Source organism: Astatotilapia calliptera, chromosome 15 (assembly GCF_900246225.1).
Source record: "Astatotilapia calliptera chromosome 15, fAstCal1.2, whole genome shotgun sequence".
Taxonomy (NCBI): Eukaryota; Metazoa; Chordata; class Actinopteri; order Cichliformes; family Cichlidae; genus Astatotilapia; species Astatotilapia calliptera.
In genome coordinates, this window is record NC_039316.1 from 34,202,447 (window position 1) to 34,222,525 (window position 20,079).

The window sequence follows — 20,079 nt, forward strand, 5'->3', positions numbered from 1 at the left end:
ATTGCAGTGAATTACCTTTATCCTTAATCTAAGTCAAAGCTCTTCCCTCGTATCTTGTAGATTAAGTAACAATCCTGAAATCACCAATCAATGAATGGCCTTGTCTGACTTTTCTTCAAGTCAGGGGCTCTTGACTGCGGGTGCTCAGTGCAAGGTGACAGAACACTATATCTCCTCTAATTAAACCACTCACCCAGTCACTCTGATTGGCATCTATTTCCCACACAATGGTGAATGTACAGAGGAAGAGAGGAAAAAAAGGAGTTATGGAGAAGTGAGGCCAGTTAAGCAGTGTTGAGTGCAAAAAAAAATGAAAAAAATGAAAAAATGTGATTGAAGAATGGAAGTTGGAGGAGCAGAAAGGTGCTGTGAGAAAATTAAAGACAAGATGCAGGCTCACTTGTTTTTGAGAGTGGATCATTTCTTTTATCTTTATTTAGACATGAGGAAAGCTGACAGTAATAGAGAAAGACAAAAAAGAAGAATCATTTTATGAGGATGCAGGGAGACTCACCTGGCCCCCAACAATGCCACCTATCAAGTGTCCGGAACTGTTTCAGCCTTCCTCAGATAAATAGCAACAGAAAATTCTGTTATTAAGTTTGGTTGTATGACAGTGAATATCAGTTTCACTGGGATAATTTCATTTTGTTATGAGCTCCTTCTGCTGTTTAGGTAACATTATTCCATTGAACTCAAAGCAGATTGGAGTTTGCCACATAGTGTAAAACTGATGTTATGGTCTTTTTTTAATACTCGAGGCAAAATTCTGCTCTTTTAACTAAGAGAAACATTTATATTAAAACCCAAATAGAATTCAGCTATAGTCTTTTCATGGCTGATGATGCAACCCTTAAAAAGCTACTGTTGCTGAGACACAGTGGTGTGACTGATGTCTATTAATACTTTGTAGAAGCTGATTTTTTTTATTATTACTGTGGTTCTCTCCGACTCATCCACCTCAAAGACATGGCAAGGTTACAACAGACAGTATGCCAGGAGAATATTCCCTTAACTGCTTTAATGATTGGTCTCGCCGAGGTAAATTGAACGCACGGAAACATAGCAAATTAAGTTTTAGTAGCAGCCTCAACAGATATCTCCATTTGCAAATTTTAGAACGGGTTGTTCTTTTCTTATTTCATGATATACTTCTTTACTGCAGTGAAGAGCAGGAGAATCATGTGAGAACAAAACTAATTGAGACACCAAGACATGAATATTCAAATGCATGCTGCATATTTGGATCATCATCAGCTCACTTCCAAGTGCTTGTCCTATTGGCTTTTGGCTCACAGTGTCTGGTGTCCCCTTACTTGTGCAAGCAGATGTTATCAAAGGAACGTCCAATTATCTAAAGTAAAAGCAAAGATAAGAAAAAGATGATCAAATGATCATTCCGAGGAACTTAAATGCTTTAGCTTGGCTTAAAGGTCATGTCCAGCTACGCGGGTAGAGAAAGGCTTCCATACTTCCTAGATTAGGAATCTGATCCACTGGGCCCACAAATTATATATATATTTTTTATTTACTGATGGATTGATGGATGTTTTCCTTGCCTCTGTTTTGCCAGATCGTGCAGAAATTAGTTGAGGACTGCCATCTTTAAAAGGCCTTAACTGCACCCGTGCATGCACACTCTCTAGTCTAGTCTTTACAAAACCATGCTAACTTTATGACTGTTAAAATTTTTATCACATAAGTTCAATAAGACAATTAATGTGCTTCGCTTAGGCAACCGATCACTTTTTGTTCTACTTTAAATATTTTGGATAGACAGTAAAATCCAAATGAGTGGCTGTGAGTAAAATGAATCCATCAGGTCGAGGAGCTGAGATACCAAAGAGTATGTAATTTCTTGTAGCACCCAGCAGCAAACACAGGATGCATACAGAGGATCCAGGTGCAAATTATGTTTGATATTAAATGGTCCAGACAGTCCTGAAAAAAGCACTCGTCTTCAGGTGAAATAATGCTATTTGATTATTCTTCAAGCAGCAAACACCAAGCAAACATCAACGTGCACCAACTCTAGTCAAGATATCATGGTCTGAGAAACACATAATCAGTCTGTATTATATACCAGCTGTAGGTGGTATTTTTACACAACATGTGTTGCCTAGAACATAACTCGGAAAGAACACCAAAAAAAAGTGTTGCCCCCATGCACACCATGGGCTGGGCAGAAGTGTAAGAACCCAACTTTACATTTTATCTGTGAAGTCGATTAATGTGTGGCTTGTATAAGGGATGAAAAAGCATGTACATTGTTACAAGATCAGAGCGCTTATTATTATTATAATTATTAATTAATTATGCAGTTGTAAACTATAGGCATTGACTGAACTTCCACTGAACAGCAGATGTACATAATGTTCATATTAGGAAACATTGTAGTTTTCACAGTAGTTTCTAACTATTAGGGATCATCTGAGCCCACTGAAAGCAAAAGGAACTTCATTGTTCACTTGTACAGGTTTAGAGGCTCTTACTGCAGTCTTAAGGACCAGTAGTAAGCAGACTAGAACGCAACAGAAGGCAGGCTGAGCAGAGAGGTTGCATTTGAGGTGCAGCAGCGAGGGCAGGTGTTTGAGAAGGATGATGCAGTCCCAGAGAAGGACTCTTTTTCCCCCTTGTACAGAAATGAGTCAAACTACTGCTATAAGTCTGTAATGTGTGGAGAAAAATCTTGGATGTGCCAGGTATGGAAATGTGATTACTTGCAGTCCACCAAAAGGAAAAAAACAAACAAAAAAACAATGGTGCATAGTCAGACCGTGGTGACGGTAATTGTAGGAAGACTGCTGGGTCACTGAAAAGCAGGAATTGAGTGACAATTGTTCACCCCAAAGAGGAAAACAAAGCTAAAAAATAATTAAAGTTCAAGAAAGCAGCATGAGAAGTGCAGACAGTGGACAGTTCTCATTGTATTAAACACTCTGTTTCACTTCACTACAAAGAATTTCTTTGTCTTCTAAGAGACTGACAGCAAAGCAAATGAGAATAGTCCACATAGCAGTTGTTCCACTTATTTTTGACACTGTCACAGTACACAGCTATAACATGTAGCTGTGTATTTCTACTTCTATCTGGCTTGATGCAGTGTATCCAGCAGGGGTTGGATCATAATGCATTGCATCTTTTGTCCTTTGTAGACTGAAAAATGGGGATCAGAGTAAATCTTTGGTGAGGATGAAGTGCACTGAAGGAGGATGAATGTCCATATTTTTCCTGGCTTTGGATAGCTATGCATTTTATTCCTCTTTCATATTTTATTTGCATTGTATACAGGTGTATTAACAGATGGAAACAATCTTTCTTATTCTTTATAATAAAAGTTTAACAGGCCATAAACATAATTGTATAACTGATATACATACACATGAAAAGAGGGCAATAATTCTGTTATCAGTGGTTTCCTATTCTCCTTTTTCTGAGAAACTGAGAATGTTAAAACATCTTCAGTGTACATATTAGTATGTTGTGAACATGAAGCTGAGGGGAATCAAAAAGGTCAAGAATTAGCCCTTGGCATCAAACAGATGCTAAGGGCTAATTCTCATCAACTGGCAAGAAGAGCGCTCATGGTTCTTCAGGTTTTCTTATATATATATAAATAAGAATATATATATATAGATAGATAGATAGATAGATAGATAGATAGATAGATAGATAGATAGATAGATAGATAGATAGATAGATAGATAGATAGATAGATAGATAGATAGATATAGATATAGATATAAATATAAAATCCACTGGTGACAACAAGTGAGAGTGTGTCTATCACCACAATACAGAAAACAGCATGATAGGAAAGATGGTCAAGTGTCCATCAGCTGCCATTTCTTGGCCACTTGAGGCTAAGTGCCTCCTTCAAGGAGCAACTCCATGCATTAGGAGAAGTATGAGTGGCTGGGCTCCAGGAGGTTAAATTTAAGGTCGTCCCTGTAAGAGCATCTGTGGCACTAGACAAAGTTGAGGAAGGCAGCTTTGTCACTTAAAATATCTGATTAACTAAAACCTGCAACTGAAGCTGATTGATTAAATGTCCTCTTGGGCCTTATCAGTCTGTTTTTGTTCATTTTCTGGGGGGGGGGGTTAGCAGTCAGAAGCAAAGTGCAGAAAATACCTCATTGTCTTCTTACCTATTGTGAAGGTTTTGCAGTAAACCCAAACAAAAATAATTTTATAATATTAACGAATCACACACTGGCTTCTGTTTAATACATTTCTTAAGTCACACCTTGTAGTTGCAGTTTTGTATTTTGCCCTTACATCGTCTGGGGAGGAAATTCATATCATATGGAGAACTTATTGTTAACTGTGTTTTAGAAGTTTAAAAATATGTGTGTACTAGAACACAATTTATCCACAGTCTCGTTTAAATAAATGGGTAAATAACAGTCCAGTGAGATGGATTGTTTGCATTCGCAGTGTAATATTTGATATACACACGAGCTTATCCTTTGAGTCTGATACGAAGAGATGATGCTTTATCTTTAAGATACCCCTGCTGCACCAAGTAGGGGGCGGTTGCCATGACGCAGTGCGCTGTAGGCATTGGCCTGTTTCATGCTACCTTACCTTCCCTCTTATGGCGGGTAAAGGCAGGCTGGTGATGCTACTGGATGAAACCTTTAGTAAGGCGGGGAAAAACTGTATGACTTCATCATAGCGAGTAGAGCACTGCAAAAACCTGCATTCTAAAAAAAATTCTTCTTACGCATAAAGTCCCGTTTTTTACTCCACTGCTCAACGATATTGTTTAGGGAATATATGGAAAAGTTGTATTATAATTCTGAATTATCTTGAGTTAAAATAGGTCAAAATAGGTCATTGTAAAAATTTAGATTTTTCCTTTTTTAGAGCAGTTTTCATGTATAGTCGCTAATGAGTAAAATATTAATTAAATAAACACACCAACAAAGGTAATGATAATAAAGTTAGAATGTTAAAGTAGTTTTATAAAAGAAGGGGGCAATGAGAGGAGGGGGGAGAGAAGACAGAGAGAGCCTTCAGTTGAGTGGTGGCTGGAGAGGGAGGGCCGGACGCATGACATCATTCCCTCAGCTTCTCTGCACGGACAGAGCTCTGGTTTCTCCAAGTGCGCACGGCGGCTGCTGCTGAGGGAACGACTCCTCCTGCCGTACCCAGGCGCGTCCTGAGCATCCTGCGCTCTTGGGTGGATTTTAAAATCACTACTTAAGCCGGCAGGGGAACCCGTGTACGGTTCCTGACTGGACCTGCCGCGGGGACGAACATATTTAACACAAACCCGGGGATTATTGTTTGTTTTAAACATGAAGATGTGATGGGTTTATGAGCTGAGAGAGAGCGTGAGAGAGAGAGAGAAAAAATAAATAAAAGCTGGAACTCCGACACCGACAAAAGGTAGGCAGACTTCTCAGCCTGTTTTCCCGAACAGTGTTTGGCTACTTTTCTTCCACTAGACCTTGGTTTTAATGTCATGGTTTTATCTGTGTGTAAAAGAAAGGGGGGGAGCATCAGGCATGGGGTCTGGGAGCGCACAGACCTCTTCTGTCCTGTCGTTTTAACACCTGCACAGAGCATAAGGCAAGTCTCCAAAGAAAGCGTTTCAGAATACTGCAAGAAAGCACGTTCAAGTTGAAACGGGGCTTAGCGACGGAACGAGATGCTCGAAAGTCCCGGACTCAGCGGGAGATTCGACTCTGCCCTCGCAAAGGTGTTGCTATAGTGGCAGAGCATATCTGCCGCTTAAATAACGACGGTCGCAACAGGCACTGCTTCCCTTTTCTGTTCTGCTCTCCCACTCACTTAATTACAAAATGAAAAAAGACGCCTGGGTGGTTCTGCAGCAGAAAGGCGAAGCAGGATTTCTTTAAGGTCTTCTTTTACTCCTCTTTACGCAGCATAGAGCTTCTTTGGAACATTTCCCATATTTCTTAATCATTCGTTTTTTTCGGGCGGGGGTGTGTCTCTCTCGCTTTCTCTCTCTCTTTCTGTATCTCTCTCTCCCCGCGCGCGTGCGTGCGTGCGCGCGTGCGTGTGTGTGTGTGTGTGTGTGTGTGTGTGTGTGTGTGTGTGTGTGTGTGTGTGTGTGTGTGTGTGTGTGGTGGGAGGGGGTTCTCCATCTAGCAAGTGCATCTCCACAGGGGGGTGTTTCATTGACCAAGTCAATCGTGACAGGCGTTTCGTTAGAATCCGGCTATATAGGCATGCCCACAGACCAGGACACATCCAGCTCTTCTCGTAGGCATCGACCGTAAAAATGTTATTTTCGATCATTTCTGTCCCCTGTATCTCTTTCCCCTTTCTCTCTGTGGATCTCTTGTTTGATCAGTATTCAAGCGTGACCTGTAAGTGTTGGACTTTGAGAGCGGCGTTTGGTCTGCGCCCCTGGACGGGCTTTTGCTTTTGCGCATCACGTTGCCTCTGGCTTGTAGAACGTATTTGGGCTCGTTTCGAGGTGCGTCGCTTGAGCTTTCCACAGAGCCACCGAGGTGGAGTCAGCACAGCAATGACACTGACTTTGTCTAATTGCCAGTAACGTCCTTGCTGAAGCTGGAAACTCCGAAACGATTGGAATTTGCTCCCGTCTGTAGATCCTGTCGCTCCCCTTGACATTTGACGTAAAATACCTTGTGTTTAGCCTCTGAAGACATATCTAAAAATGTAAAAAGCTGGTTTTACACACACACACACACACACACACACACACACACACACACACACACACACACACACACATATATATATATGTATATATACATAAACAGTCACCGGGACACGGACTACAAACTGAGTAACCATTTTTTAAGTTTTATAAGATTTGGATGATTCCTCTCATAGTTTAATATTTTTATAAAAGCAAAGCAAACACATCATGTATCATTCGGATTCATTCTTTTTATTATTCATGAGAGCAAGGATAGTCTTTTTAGGCGATTTCTTATTTCTAACAGCATTTTTTTTTATTTCTAATAGCATATTTTTATTTGGAGCTTGGTTTTGCCATATTTGGCACAAAACAATTTAGTCTATCATTTTCACGAAGTTGTGCATTTCCCATCTTGTTCCATCTCTTTGTTTCGATCGCAATGAGCGCATCGCGGGTCAGCAAAGCTCATTAAAGCCAGAGGAGAGAACAATATCTCGCCCGCGCCCGGGTTGTTAAAAGAAAATGGCTTTATTCATTTTTCTCTGTACCAGTGGTAACTTAGTTATAGCTTTTTTATGGTGCCTGGAAATGGCTCACAGGCTCGCGGTGCTATGTAATGTAATCAAATTTATGATGTTGCTGTGTATTACAATTCCCTGTTATGCTCCGTCACATGAGAAATTTGGAGTGACTCCCGCCCCCTCGCCCCATCCTCCACACGGGCAAAACACAATGCCCAGAAACATCAGAACAAGTCAGGTTAACAGCCACCAGTGGGCTGAAGAAGAAGAAGCACGCACCCCTCGCCCCCCACTTAAAATAGCCCACGATACTTCCTAAATTATATTCTGACTTATGCTACCACACATTTATTCAAGCAACAAACCACGTGCCTCTTGAGTTTTACATTTTTCACATTTTATGCACATTTCTTTTCCAGTAACAGTCAAAAGTTTGATTTCTGCAAGGAAGATTTAGAAATATGCAGAGCTGATTTCGTAATGATGAAACAAATAATGTGATGCAGCTTAGCACACAGAGCAAGACATGCACACATACAGATTTGTATTCCCTCATCTTTTTTTTAGGCAGAACAGCACCCTTGGGATTCATTTGGCTATTATTTGTATGATTTTAATATTTCAGTCTAATTTCTAATTCAGATCCATCTTTTAGAAAGATGTGTCGCTATGTTTCTGTCCTCCTCTTAATATTAAGATGCAGTGGTACCCAATGATCACTAATGCAGAGTACAGTCTTTCCTGTCTGACAGGCCTGTGGAAGAACAGCCTTTCATACTTAATTGGAGAACACATTTTATGCAGTTCTTCAGCATCCAATGTGTGTTCATGGAGCAGTCAAATACCCATGTTAGACATGCAAAAGAGGTCATTCTAACAGATCAAGGATCAAAGATTTGGATAAAGTCAGTGAGGACTGTTCTTTAACAAATAATATTGTTGCTGGATGTCTTGATACTCCTCTTGTTCAAGATCAGGTGGCTGAGGTGCAAGGTGAAACCCTCATTGACACAACCAGTGAGACCAGTGAGTGCAGAGCATTAAAGATGTTGTAATAGAAGAGTATGTTAGCTTAATATTCAGGCTCTATGAATGCATGAAATATGTAATAGGATGGCATGTTAGCATCCGTTGTTTGCTCCTGCTGAAATATGCTTCAGATATACTTGCCTGTCGCCAGCTGTACAGTCAAGATACTTTCAGGCACACGAGTGAGGCCACGGCTGTTAAAAATCACCACTGGACTTGCAAATATGTAGAGCGACAGACAAGCACCTACAGACTCACGCACATAAACATATGATTTTATTACAAGATGAGCCATATTCTGCAGTTTCATCAAAAGCCACCAAACCAAAATTTTTGGTCACGCTATTAACGCAAGTGAAATGAAAATGGATGTGGAGGGCTGGTAGAGCTATTTATGGAAACTCAGATGCTGTAAAGTAACACCAGAAAGAAAAGAGAGAGAAGAAAATATTAAATCATAGGCACCCTTCATGGAGCGTTTCGTCCATGTGCACTGAGGCAGTCTAATTACCAGGAGAGTGCTTGTTAGTTGTCACCTCCAGATAAACAATGGGCTGTTTTTTTCCTCCTCCCCACCCCCCCACCCCCCCTCCTGCCCCGCCTGTGGCAGAGTTTGAAATTCTAGGTAACAAAATGTCAGCTTCAGTGTCCATTCCCCTTCATCTCTGCATCTCTGTAAATAAACCAAAGTAATTTAAATGCACGTTAATAGCGTAAAACACGATTGACATCTAGAACCAAACAACTGCTGACTGCCACTCCAGAGGTGATTAACTTATTAAAGAAAAACTTGGGAAGGATAGAATAATGTGACAGCGCATTTTGGAATCAGCCTTGTGTTTCAACTGTGCCCTATTGTACAGTAAATCTTGTCAGAAAGCATATGGTCCTGAAATATGCTAATGAGTTCTGGAATATTCTAACAGCAAAGAAAGAAATGTCCTTGCATCCTCTGAATTTGTCATTTCAAACAGCTGAGATATAAGCTCTTTAGAGAAAGTTGACTGTCAGAATGGGGGCAAAATGCACTATTCAAAACGTTTCCATGAACATTCTGACCTGGTTTGAGCCTACCATTGGGCTTGACACTTTAATGGCTTTGATATGTATGCATTTTCCCAGCACAGCTAACATGTCAAGCAGGAAGATGTTGTCTGATCCTGGAATAATTGAAATGTTATCCTTCATTCCAAGTAAGGAAAGGAATCACTTGTGAGGGATGGGGTTAAAAGCCTCTGGGCCTTCCCCTTCTTGTCTAATGTGTTAGGCTTAATCTAAAAAAAAACAAACAAACAGATTACTTCGTAAAGCAGGGTCTTTTCACGTCACAAACCCAGTCAAATAATGTGTAAAGATTATAGTGACAAGAGGAAGTATGTTGTACTAGTTTTGCATTTTGCTTCAGTATGGTTTCATTATGCTGTTTAATTTCACTGGTAAGAATTATGCCAAAATATATCATCATGAGATATACCGCCTTTGTGGTATGGATGTGTTATATTACCTATAGTTTCATGTATTTCCAACAAAACAAACACAGGTGCTGTAGCTAAGTTGACACCAAAAAATGCTGAAATCACTTATACCACTGATATCTGTGGCCATGGAAGGGGCTAACACAATAATTCCCTCTCATTCACAGATGCAGTCATATGAAAAAGTCCAATTTTCTTACCCAGCTTTCCCTGTAATGCTAAGTGACGTCTGATTCTCAAACCTGATGGAATATAGAGTGGTTCTCAAAAGGCATCATGACAGAACTGGCATTGCACCAGCACCCTACCAACATCAATAAAGCAGTATGTCAAGCATCACACTTTAAAACAGGTCGTTAAAGATGACTACAGTGGTAATCTGTAGTCTTAGAAAACCCAAGCTCGTGGGGGGCTCTTCTCTTGAACGTACCACTGTCTCTCAAAACATTTGTCATATCTCCAGTTGCACTCCAAGCACTCTAAAGATGCTACATGCTCATTGCTGACTCACGTAAACACCTGTAAAAGGAATTAGTCCATTCATTTTTCGTGTGGGGTTCACAAAGGTAATGGGATTGGATATAATGCACAACTGAGATTTCCTGAGAACTAAGTAAAAAATGAACAGAAATGTTGCTTTATTCGTCTCTTTTAACCAATAAAAATTCTCAGATACACAACTTACAAAACATCGATGGCTGTGAGCTTGGCAGGATGTTTTCAGGAAATCAGACAATTAGGAAACCTCTCACTGGATACATGTAAATGTCCTTTGGGAAAACAATTTTCCTCCCGGGGGCTGTGTCTCTTGAAGGTCACAGCAGCATTTCACCTCCCCACTTGTCTTGCCCATAACTACACCACTGGGTATCGCTGGATGCTTCCTGCCAAGCTAGTGAGGGGAAGCTGATGTTGGTATGGGTCAGTGAGGCTGATGCATTGTGACAACAGCAAGAATAATAAAACACTGTCTCGCCTGTTTACTGCTCGCCAGCATTATAGTCAAAGGATTGACAAAGAATGAGTGATTCATATCCTTTTGTGGATAGTCATTTAGGTTTCATTCAGAGGTGTAATGTAACACACCGGTTGTGGTACCTTTGGGGCGTGGTGTAGTCATCACCGGGAGTAGGTGGATGGCTGAAGATGCTTGTGAGGTGAGGAAGGAGATAGAGAGCATGTCACACAATAGGAGGGCTGAATGAAGACAGAGAGAGGATAGCACTGGTGGTGGCCTTGTACATTTCATCTGGAGGCCCTAATAAAACCCTCACAGGCCGGCATTGATCTCTCCCAGAATAATCCATTTAGACTGAGCGTGCCTGGCCATGTGGGGCCTCTTCAATTATTTATGGGAGAATGCTGTGCAAGCTTCCGTTGGGATGCAACAATGTGCCCTGGGAAACCTGTGAACTGCAGATTGCTGGAGAGCAGGGGAGACACTACATTTGGAAGGAGGAGAAATGGCAGATGGAAAAAGAGAACCAGCTGGAGAGAGATATGAGGGACAGGGGGAGAAAAGGTGGACAAAAGAAAACATGGAGGGAAGGTGAAAAAATTGCAAATTTGAGAAGGAAGGAGATGACAGAGAGACGAAAAAAAAGAAAGAACAGCGAAGCAGTAATGGCAAGGTGCCGGTGATGAAAACAGAGGAAAAGACAAAGAAGAAGAAAAGTCTGCAGGGTTAAGTTTAAGAATACAGCCTTTAAAAAGACAAAGGAGGAGGAGCGATGGGTGAAAATGGAGGATAGAGGAAAAGCAAGGGTGGGTGCAAAAAAATATATATGTAAGGAAATTAAAGAAAGGAGATGAAAAAGGGATATGGACGAAATGATGAGGTGGGCAATGAGGGGCAGAACATACTGAGTAGTAGTGGGAGAAACTGGTACAGATGATGGAAAGCACAAAATAAAAGTCAAACAAGAGTTAAAAGTAAAATAATGGGCAGGGAATAAAAGTAGGTACGAAAAGACAGGGGGAGGAAGGGAGGGGGAGGAATGGGGTAAGGAAGCATCAGAGGTAGAATTATAGATGAGAAAGGGTAGAAGAGTTGACAGGAAATGAGGCAGGAATAGATGGATAGGAAGAAGGTGGAGGATGGGACCTTTAAAGCAAGTCATGAACATCTATTGATCATGGAAGAGTTATGGTTGCTATTGTGCTAAGTGGAGACATGCCAGCTTGACTGGCTGTACAGTTGATCATTATTCCTGCTGCAGTCACCTTTTGTGCTGTGTTGTAAAAAACCCATGGCATTCTTGCGTTTAGTGTTGTGTTTTGATGAAAAGTTTATTCAAATCTTTTGGAAGATTATTTAATCAAAGTGACTTTCACCGTGTCACCACAGGTTTTTCAGGGTGATTTGGTCATACATCTAAGGTTAATCTAACGTTGTATGATAGTTCTTTTCATACCAGGCTACTTATCCTAAACTTCCTGCTGCACAGTGTATTTTGTGCAATTAGCTGTCCACAGGCCTCTCAGAAATCCAGACAGATTTATCTCACCTATAATTCCCAGCATCCTATTAGGTTTTCCGTCCAGTGCCTTCTGCCAAATCCAGATTTATCATCATCATCATCATCGTTTATTTGTATAGCACTTTAAGAACACACCAGGCAGACCAAAGTGCTGAACAACACAGATCAAAACAACAACCAAATTAAAAATACCATAAAATCATTACAAACAATAAAATAAATAAGAAGGTGTCAGTTTCCTACAGAGTTAAAAGCCAGGGAATAAAAATAGGTTTTCAATGGTATATCTTTGCTTCACAGTGTCTCTAACCCTAGTGACCTCTTGATAGCTTCTGTAAAAGCTATTTTAGCATTTAGAACATTGGACGGTGCGGTAGTGTCGCATCACAAAAAGCTCCTGGGTTCATATTCAACCTGGGGCTTCACTGTGTCGAGTTGGCATGTTTTTTCTGTGTCTGTCTGGATTCCCTCCTGGTACTCTCACAGTCTAAAGACATGGGGCATAGGCTAAGGCTAATTACTGATTCTAAACTTCCTGTATGTGTGAATAGTAGCCTGTCTTTATGTATTAGTCCTGCAACAGAATGATGACTTGTCTGGAACGAACCCTGCCTCTTGCCCTGTGACAGCTGGGATAGGCCCCGACCCCTCCGGTGCCCAGAAGAGGACGGATGGAAGCTATTTTAGCAAAATGTTCACACTTTTCTATTTTCTGCCATGGTACAACTACCATATTAATTCATTAAGAACAGTTGTGCCATCTGTCCTTAAATGATCTGCAATCCACATTAATCTTAGACTAATATAGCTGGCATTTAATTTTTTGATTATATCAAGTCATTAGTGTACTACATTACAAATTCTCAGTGGCAACACAAAGGCGAAGGGACTTCTTCAAATGATTTAAACTGTTAGTGAAGTACTAATTGAGCAGACATGCAGTGGCAATGGGGGGAAAAGAACTGTGTAGTGGCTATTACATAGGCTATGTCAAACTGCTTAATCAGATTTGCTAAACGGTGTGGCGGTGTAGCTATTAACTAAAGATAGCAAGTTTCTCTTTAATTAGTAGGATCCCATTTCCCACCCCTCTTCCTCCTCCCAAGCAGCCACCCAGAATTTATTGTGTGTCCGCAGACATTGATTATCAGATTCTAGTAATTGTTTTGTCTCCGCTTGATTAACAAACCTATGTTTTCTCCAGAGGCTATGTTCAATAGCAGGCATTAATGGCAGGTCTCTGGCACAACTGTGAATGCTAACGAGATGTTTACGATGATTGCAACGGAAATGCATGAAGACTTCCACAGGGGGAAGAAAATGTTTCCTTATTTTCTCAGGTTTAAAAAACAGCAAAGTTTAGTAAAAGATTTCGGACACAAATGTTTGAGTTTGATTGGTCCCTCCGGTTGATGGTGCTTTGTGTTTTTTGTGATTCCAGTCCAGCACACAGGCAAGATGATAGATCTGCAGATGGCTGTATGAACCTTGGCATTGTTGGCACGTCAGGAATTTGAGCAGTCTGCCTCGTTTTTGATCTTCTCCTTTTTTGAGAGAGGTTGAGGTGAGAAGCAGAGTGCATTCCAGCTGCTGAGGAATAGGCATGTAATGAGAAAGAGGCAGAGGGGTGATGGAGAGCTTTTGGGGGAGCTTCGGGTCATGCTAAGGGGCTTGAAGAATTCAAGGGCGTAAGGTTTGGATGTAAGCACACTAGTGTACTCAGATTATATATATGTTTTTTGTAAGCCCTGTTACAAGTAAGACCTTTACCTTTTATCTGATGCCTTTCAAAGGTACCTGCCATTCTCTGTCTACCACTACCACAACACCATGACTGGTCTTTGACTCGTATTTCAGAAGAATGCACATAGAAAAATCGAGATTATTTCTTTTCATATATCAAAATGTACAAGAAACATTTGTGTGAGCATGCTGTTACTTCGAAATAATAAATTGGCTGTCCTATTCAACATCCAGGAGGAATTTGGATCACTTATGCAACATTTGTGAATGAAATGATCCAAAGACACCAACTGTACAATCTTATGGCCGTGTTTCAGTATAACACTACTGCACAGTGTGGGCGCCAGCATAGAACTTTCCTGTCAAAGACCTGAAAGTGACTCAGCCTGCAGTAATATTGAGCTGGAATGCACAACCCTGTTGCAATCTAATAAGTTTCATTGATACCTGTAGTGACACATTCTTACAAAGCAACCCGTTTAGTGCAATAACCAGAGCAGTTTTCATTCTTTTGTTGCCCTCCCAGTAATGCAGCATGCTGCACTGAACCATCTGGATGTAATTCTATTTTTCCTGGCTTCTCATCAATTAATTCTATTACATTTCAGTTGGTTTAGCTACACGTCTACCTGCATTTTAGATCATTTTGTAGTTTTTTATTTTTTTATTTTCTAAATGACCCCACAATTTTCCTGTTTCCAAGTTGATGAAATTAAATGTATTTGTAAGAAAATGAAGAAATGACAACTGATGAATGCAGTCAGTGGGACTTTTATGCTGGCTTCCCCTGTGACAATCACCTTTAGGCCTCAATCTGCTGCTTGAGTTGTCCGTCGGTTTGTACTGTTAGCTCAAACCAGCTGCTGAAGCAAGAACGGGATGCTGCGGGAGACGAGGAATGAGCTCTACTTAAAAGTAATTTATATTTACTGTCGTTTTGTTGGGTGAAGAGGAAGTGACAAATGCGAGCTTGTTGTTTATGAGGCTTGGCTAAGTGCTGGCAGGGCTGCTTTTCTCTGAGGTAGTTGGCTCTGTGTTTAATTCATGTCCTTGGGAGGTGCATTGCTTTGTGGTGTAGTGTGTGGCAGGCGAGCTAATGAGAGGTGAACCTATCTGCTTCTTATTCTCCATCTGCCTCCCTCGCACTTTGCCCCTGCTTTCTCCCACTTCTTGCCCCTGTCTCTCCTGCTTTTCTGTCCTCAGTCTCTGTTTTGACCTTTTTTCTGCTTTCAACCCCGTCCTCACAGCGCCTTTCGTTTTCTGTTACTTTGAGCCGTCGTGGAAAACGTGTACACAAAATTTCCTTGAAATTACCCCCTAGCTTGCTGTGCTTATGTGGATGTGAAACATGGAAATGGAGCATACTCCTTGTCATCACTTCCTGTCAAATAAATCATTCAAACCTTTGACAAAACCCCAAATAGGACTGCCAATTTTCAAAGCTGTCCCGTTCATCACTTTGATTCATCTTCTCAGAGATGGAAACCCCCACCTACCAGCCATCACCACATACTCACACACACAATCTCCCTTCAGTCCTCCACGATCACACATTTACAGTCAGAGAGTTAGCTGGAGAGGCTACCCTGCATTCAGTTTTCAAAGGAGAAGCAGTTCAGTGCAGCACCAGTGGATGTGGGCTCTAAAGCACCCTGAAAGAAAGACAGGAGAACGACAGGGGTGAGCTGAAATGTTGACCTCTTTGTCACCTCAGCTCAGCTACATCCACTTTCTTCTCCTCTTTCTCCTGTGTACCTTGTAAGGTGCTGTTTTAATTGACATGAAGAAAAAAGCTCTAGTTATCTGGCTGCCTGCTCCTGTTTCATGTCACAACTTTTTTTCCCCCCCTTCCTTGTTCCTTGTCCATCATTCCTCTTCTCTGTGTCTTTGCTTCTTAGGCTTTCCCTTCTTTTTATCTGTATTTTTTTGTTTCTTTCTCTCTGCCTCTTCCTTTCTGTGCCTGTCTTCCTTCAGCACAGAAACACAACGTTCCCCACTGATTGCCTGTGTTGTTTCCCTCCTCTTCTTTCCTCCTTGTCTGGTTATTTACATCTCCCTGCCTCACACCAGCCTACTCAACTTGTCTCTCTGTTCTCAGCTCTGACTTGAAATCTTTATGTAATTGCTTCTTAAATTTTGAAATGAGGGTATCAGCTCGGCTGCATAGATTCGGTTTGGAAAACAAAACAATGGCACATGTAGCGGTGATATCTATGCTAGTTCCAGCACAGATGTAATATTAAATCAGTAGACAGTAAACATGGAGGGGGGCTGTAATCAAGATAATGTGTCAAAATATCGGCTCAAATAAGTGCACAGAGGATTTGCAAGGTGTGTGCCATGCTGTGACACTTGGTGGTGGCTGTAGCTCAGGTGGCAGAGCAGGTCAGCCACTAATCAGAAGGTCGGTGGTTTGATCCCAGGCTGCTTCCTGGCTGCATGCCAAGTATCCTTGGGCAAGATACTAACCCCGTGTTTGCCTACTGGTGGTGGTCAGAGGGCCCAGTGGCGCCAGTGTCCGGCAGCTTCACCTCTGTCAGTGCGCCCCAGGGCAGCTGTGGCTACAACGTAGCTTGCCATTGCCAGTGTGTGAATGACTGAATGTAGTGTAAAGCGCTATACAAATGCAGGCCATTTACCATTCTACAAGGACTTTGGTTCCAGCTCTTCCTCCATGATTGAGCTGTCTGTATTTCCATCTGGCATCACCTGCCAGTGGTAAACTTTCTCCTTCCATCCGCTGCTTTTCAGTGCATGACGAGTTTTGTTTGACTGACACTTCTGTACGTTCTTCCAATGTTCGGTGTAGTCAGCCCGGAAAATGAAAGAAATCCATTTTCACTTAGATCAGTAAAGATAGCAGGCCATCTCTCAATACTATGTATTTTCATCCATTTCATGATGGACTCGTGAGCAGCTGAATATCATCCTTGCCTCCTGGACAGACAGTAACTGTTCTTTGTTATTGAAACTACCTTTGGGTCACGACGAATCAGTGATATTTCAAAATTTTTTAAAGATGGGTTTTGTGGAATCCTACAAGCAACATATTTTTGAGTTTATGATCAGGTCCACACCAAGATGTGTATATGTGTCTGTATTAGCAGAGAGCAGTTATCCATCCAAACTGATCTTCAAAAGTGCACATCAATTCAATCCTTGTATTGCAATTACTGCAAAACCTACACACACCCAAGATATTTACAATATATGCATAATGCAAAAAAAAAGCATTGATAAAACCTGTATAGATGTCAACTAGCTTAATTTGGTATTATTCTTCTGCAGTTCGTATGCTCCTTTCTGTAGATCACTTCCAAAAATAGCCCTTACGTGCGTAGCCTGTGATGGGACTTTCTATACTCCTGGGTCAAATGCCATTCCCTTTTTACACTGATCGTCACCTGTTATGTATTTTTCATAGCTCTGAGTGTCTGTCTTTTTTTTCATCCTGTATTCCCTTTTGCCCCTCTCCTCCCTAAGACCGGCTTGTCCTGTCACTCCAAGGTGGGCCTTCAAACTCTGGCGCATTTTTTCACAGCCGCCCTTTGTTTTCATCTATTGTTCTTAAAAGCGATTATGACCATCAGACAGGGCCATTAAATATTTAGTGGAGCTCAGGCTGCTGCGTTCCCTGGCTTCACAGGAACACGCACCACAGATGTTCAAAGTGTCTCTCTGTAGGAAGGCGGTGCACAAATACTTTGAGGGGCAGTCACTCCATTAAATAAAAGCTGCTTTTTGGACATAGAGTATGTGTAGATCTTGTGTGATTCAGTGGCAGTGCTTAGTGTTTCTTTGTCCTTTAGGTAGTGACACACACATATTTGCCTTTGTGTTTGTGTGTGCCTGTCTCTGTTTGTTTAAGTCACTGTGTTTTGCATTCACTCCTATACTCATTTATTTACCTTCTGTCTTTGTCTGTTTTTGGTGCCTGTCCCACACATTATTTTGCTTTTCAATATTAGAAAATGTATATATAACCCAATCCTCGTTTTCCACTGCAGAAAGAAACAGAATGACAAGTTGCTTGAGAGAAAAAATAAATAAACTCCTCTGCTATTGATTTAACTAAAAACGTGGATTCACCAAATGCCTCTCCTGTTACTGCTACATTTAATATTGAAGTCCAAATCTGAGAAACTGCACTCTGGTGCAATACTCTATAACTATAGGAGAGAATTTTGTCCATCCCTGCTGCTTCCCACCCATCATCTTCCTTTCTGTTTGGAGTAAATCAGGTAAAGCTAAGGTTTTTCCACACTCTGTGATATGTATGCATGATATGTTTTGTGTTTCTTTTTAATATAATTTCAGTTGTGGATTATGGGTAAGCAAAAATCATGCTCACTGTTGTTGTTTTTTTTTTGTAATTGCAAAATATTAAACTGAAAATATTTAATTCATCAAGGCTTACAGGTTGAAAAGCTGCAACATTCATTGTTGAAGCCATCGTGCCCTTGAAGCATAACGGAGCTTTGTTGTCTTGGCTGTTATTATTCAGAAGGATTTCAACTGAGAGAGCAGCCAGGAGTTCAGTGTCTTGCTCAAGGATGTTTTGGCTGTTCTAAAAATGAAAAGTGATGTGCCAGTTATGAGACGTCCAACCACAAGTCCATCCTGCCAGTTTATAATCTTATATTTACTGCAAGTCATGATGATGAAAAAATGTTTTGCCCTACTAGATATTATGTCTCATATTGCGTCTAATAATATGGCGCTGTCTGCTTACACCGAAGCTTCATTTTCTATAAACAAGTTAAGTGAGAAACACTCACTCTGTAGTGATTGTCTCATGGCTCCATATCTTCCTCCTGTAAGCTAAAGATGTACAGGTTAATGGAGTGGGAAACTCCTTCTGTCTGCATATTTGTTTTGTCCTGCTCAGAAAACTTTCGGGAATTCTCCATCATCTCAGTATAACAGACAGCATAAACCATTAGGAGTCCAGTTCACCTGTTTGGTGCAAATGAAAGTGAGAATATTTGCAGTGGAGAGGCACAGTCCTCACAATGAGAATAGTTTTGCCAGGTGGTGGCCACAATCCATTGCTCTCTCCTCATCCGTCCTTTTTGCTACTGTCCTCGCCCCTCCTGGCATGAGGTGGTACCCTATTCAGGTTGCACAGGTAGTCCAGCTCTTCCTAAATGGCACATCCATATGTGCCACGGGAAGATGGCTTGATGTGTCTACCTGCACAGTCTAAATACAATACAATACAATACAATAGAATTTTATTTATATAGCACATTTAAAAACAAGGTGTATGCCAAAGTGCTTCACAGAAACCAAATAAGAGCAATAATAAGTACAAGTAAATAAAATAATATAAGTACAAATAGAATATACTAACAGGTGGGAGACTTAACTAACCAGTGATACCAGGCATAGTACACTCTAAGAACTAAAACTGATAATTACTTAAATATTTTGGTGCAACACTTTTACACTCAAAAATAATGAGTAAATGCAAAAACAATCACATCTCTTAAATACACCTTATTAATTGAGTAAATCCAACTAAAATGGAATAAGTTGTTATGAACAATTAAAGATGTTACAGTAACATACAAAATTGAGTAAATACAATTGAAAATGTAAGTTAAAACAACAGTAACCAAAAGTTCAAACTACATAAAATATTAATTAGGAAATGCTGAAATGCTTGGCACATTTAACCTACACCATTACAATTATTTGTTTTTAAATAATGGTTCAATTTACTTAATATTTTTAAGTTAACTTAAGCAAAAACGTTAATTACAATTAAGTGTTTATTATATACACACACACACACACACACACACACACACACACACACACACACACGAAAAAAGAACCACGTCAGTTCAACATTGTTCACAATGATTTATTTTAAACAGCTTTTTTGTGAATCACACATTTTGCAGATTCCTTCTCTGAACACAGTGAGCTGAAATCTGTTCTACATTCAGTGGATAAAACTTGGATAAAATTTCAGTCACAACAGCCTTATATAATAAAATTGCATCCAAATTGGCATGCTTGATAAAACTCTGTAAAACTGGCATATTCATGCTAACAACACGAAAAATGTACCTGCCATACAAAGAATAAAAGTGGCTCAAGTGAACGCAGTGCTTTACCTTTTCAGAAAAGGTCAAATGACAAAAATAAAATTAAGATCCCAAAAAAACATAAATCCTGAA

The 20,079-nt window shown here is 40.5% G+C and overlaps 1 protein-coding gene across 15 annotated transcripts in view; it reads left to right on the forward strand.

The window, feature by feature from the left end:
- The first annotated feature begins 5,062 nt into the window (after positions 1-5,062).
- ptprsa (protein tyrosine phosphatase receptor type Sa) overlaps positions 5,063-20,079 on the forward strand; it is a 230,880-nt gene continuing 215,863 nt past the window's right edge. For 10 of the 15 annotated variants that reach the window (XM_026143591.1, XM_026143599.1, XM_026143595.1 and 7 more), the window contains exon 1: positions 5,063-5,394. The gene's annotated coding sequence lies outside the window, so the exon portion shown is untranslated. The remainder of the gene's footprint in view (positions 5,395-20,079) is intronic. The other 5 variants (XM_026143603.1, XM_026143605.1, XM_026143604.1 and 2 more) reach the window with 1 other exon arrangement.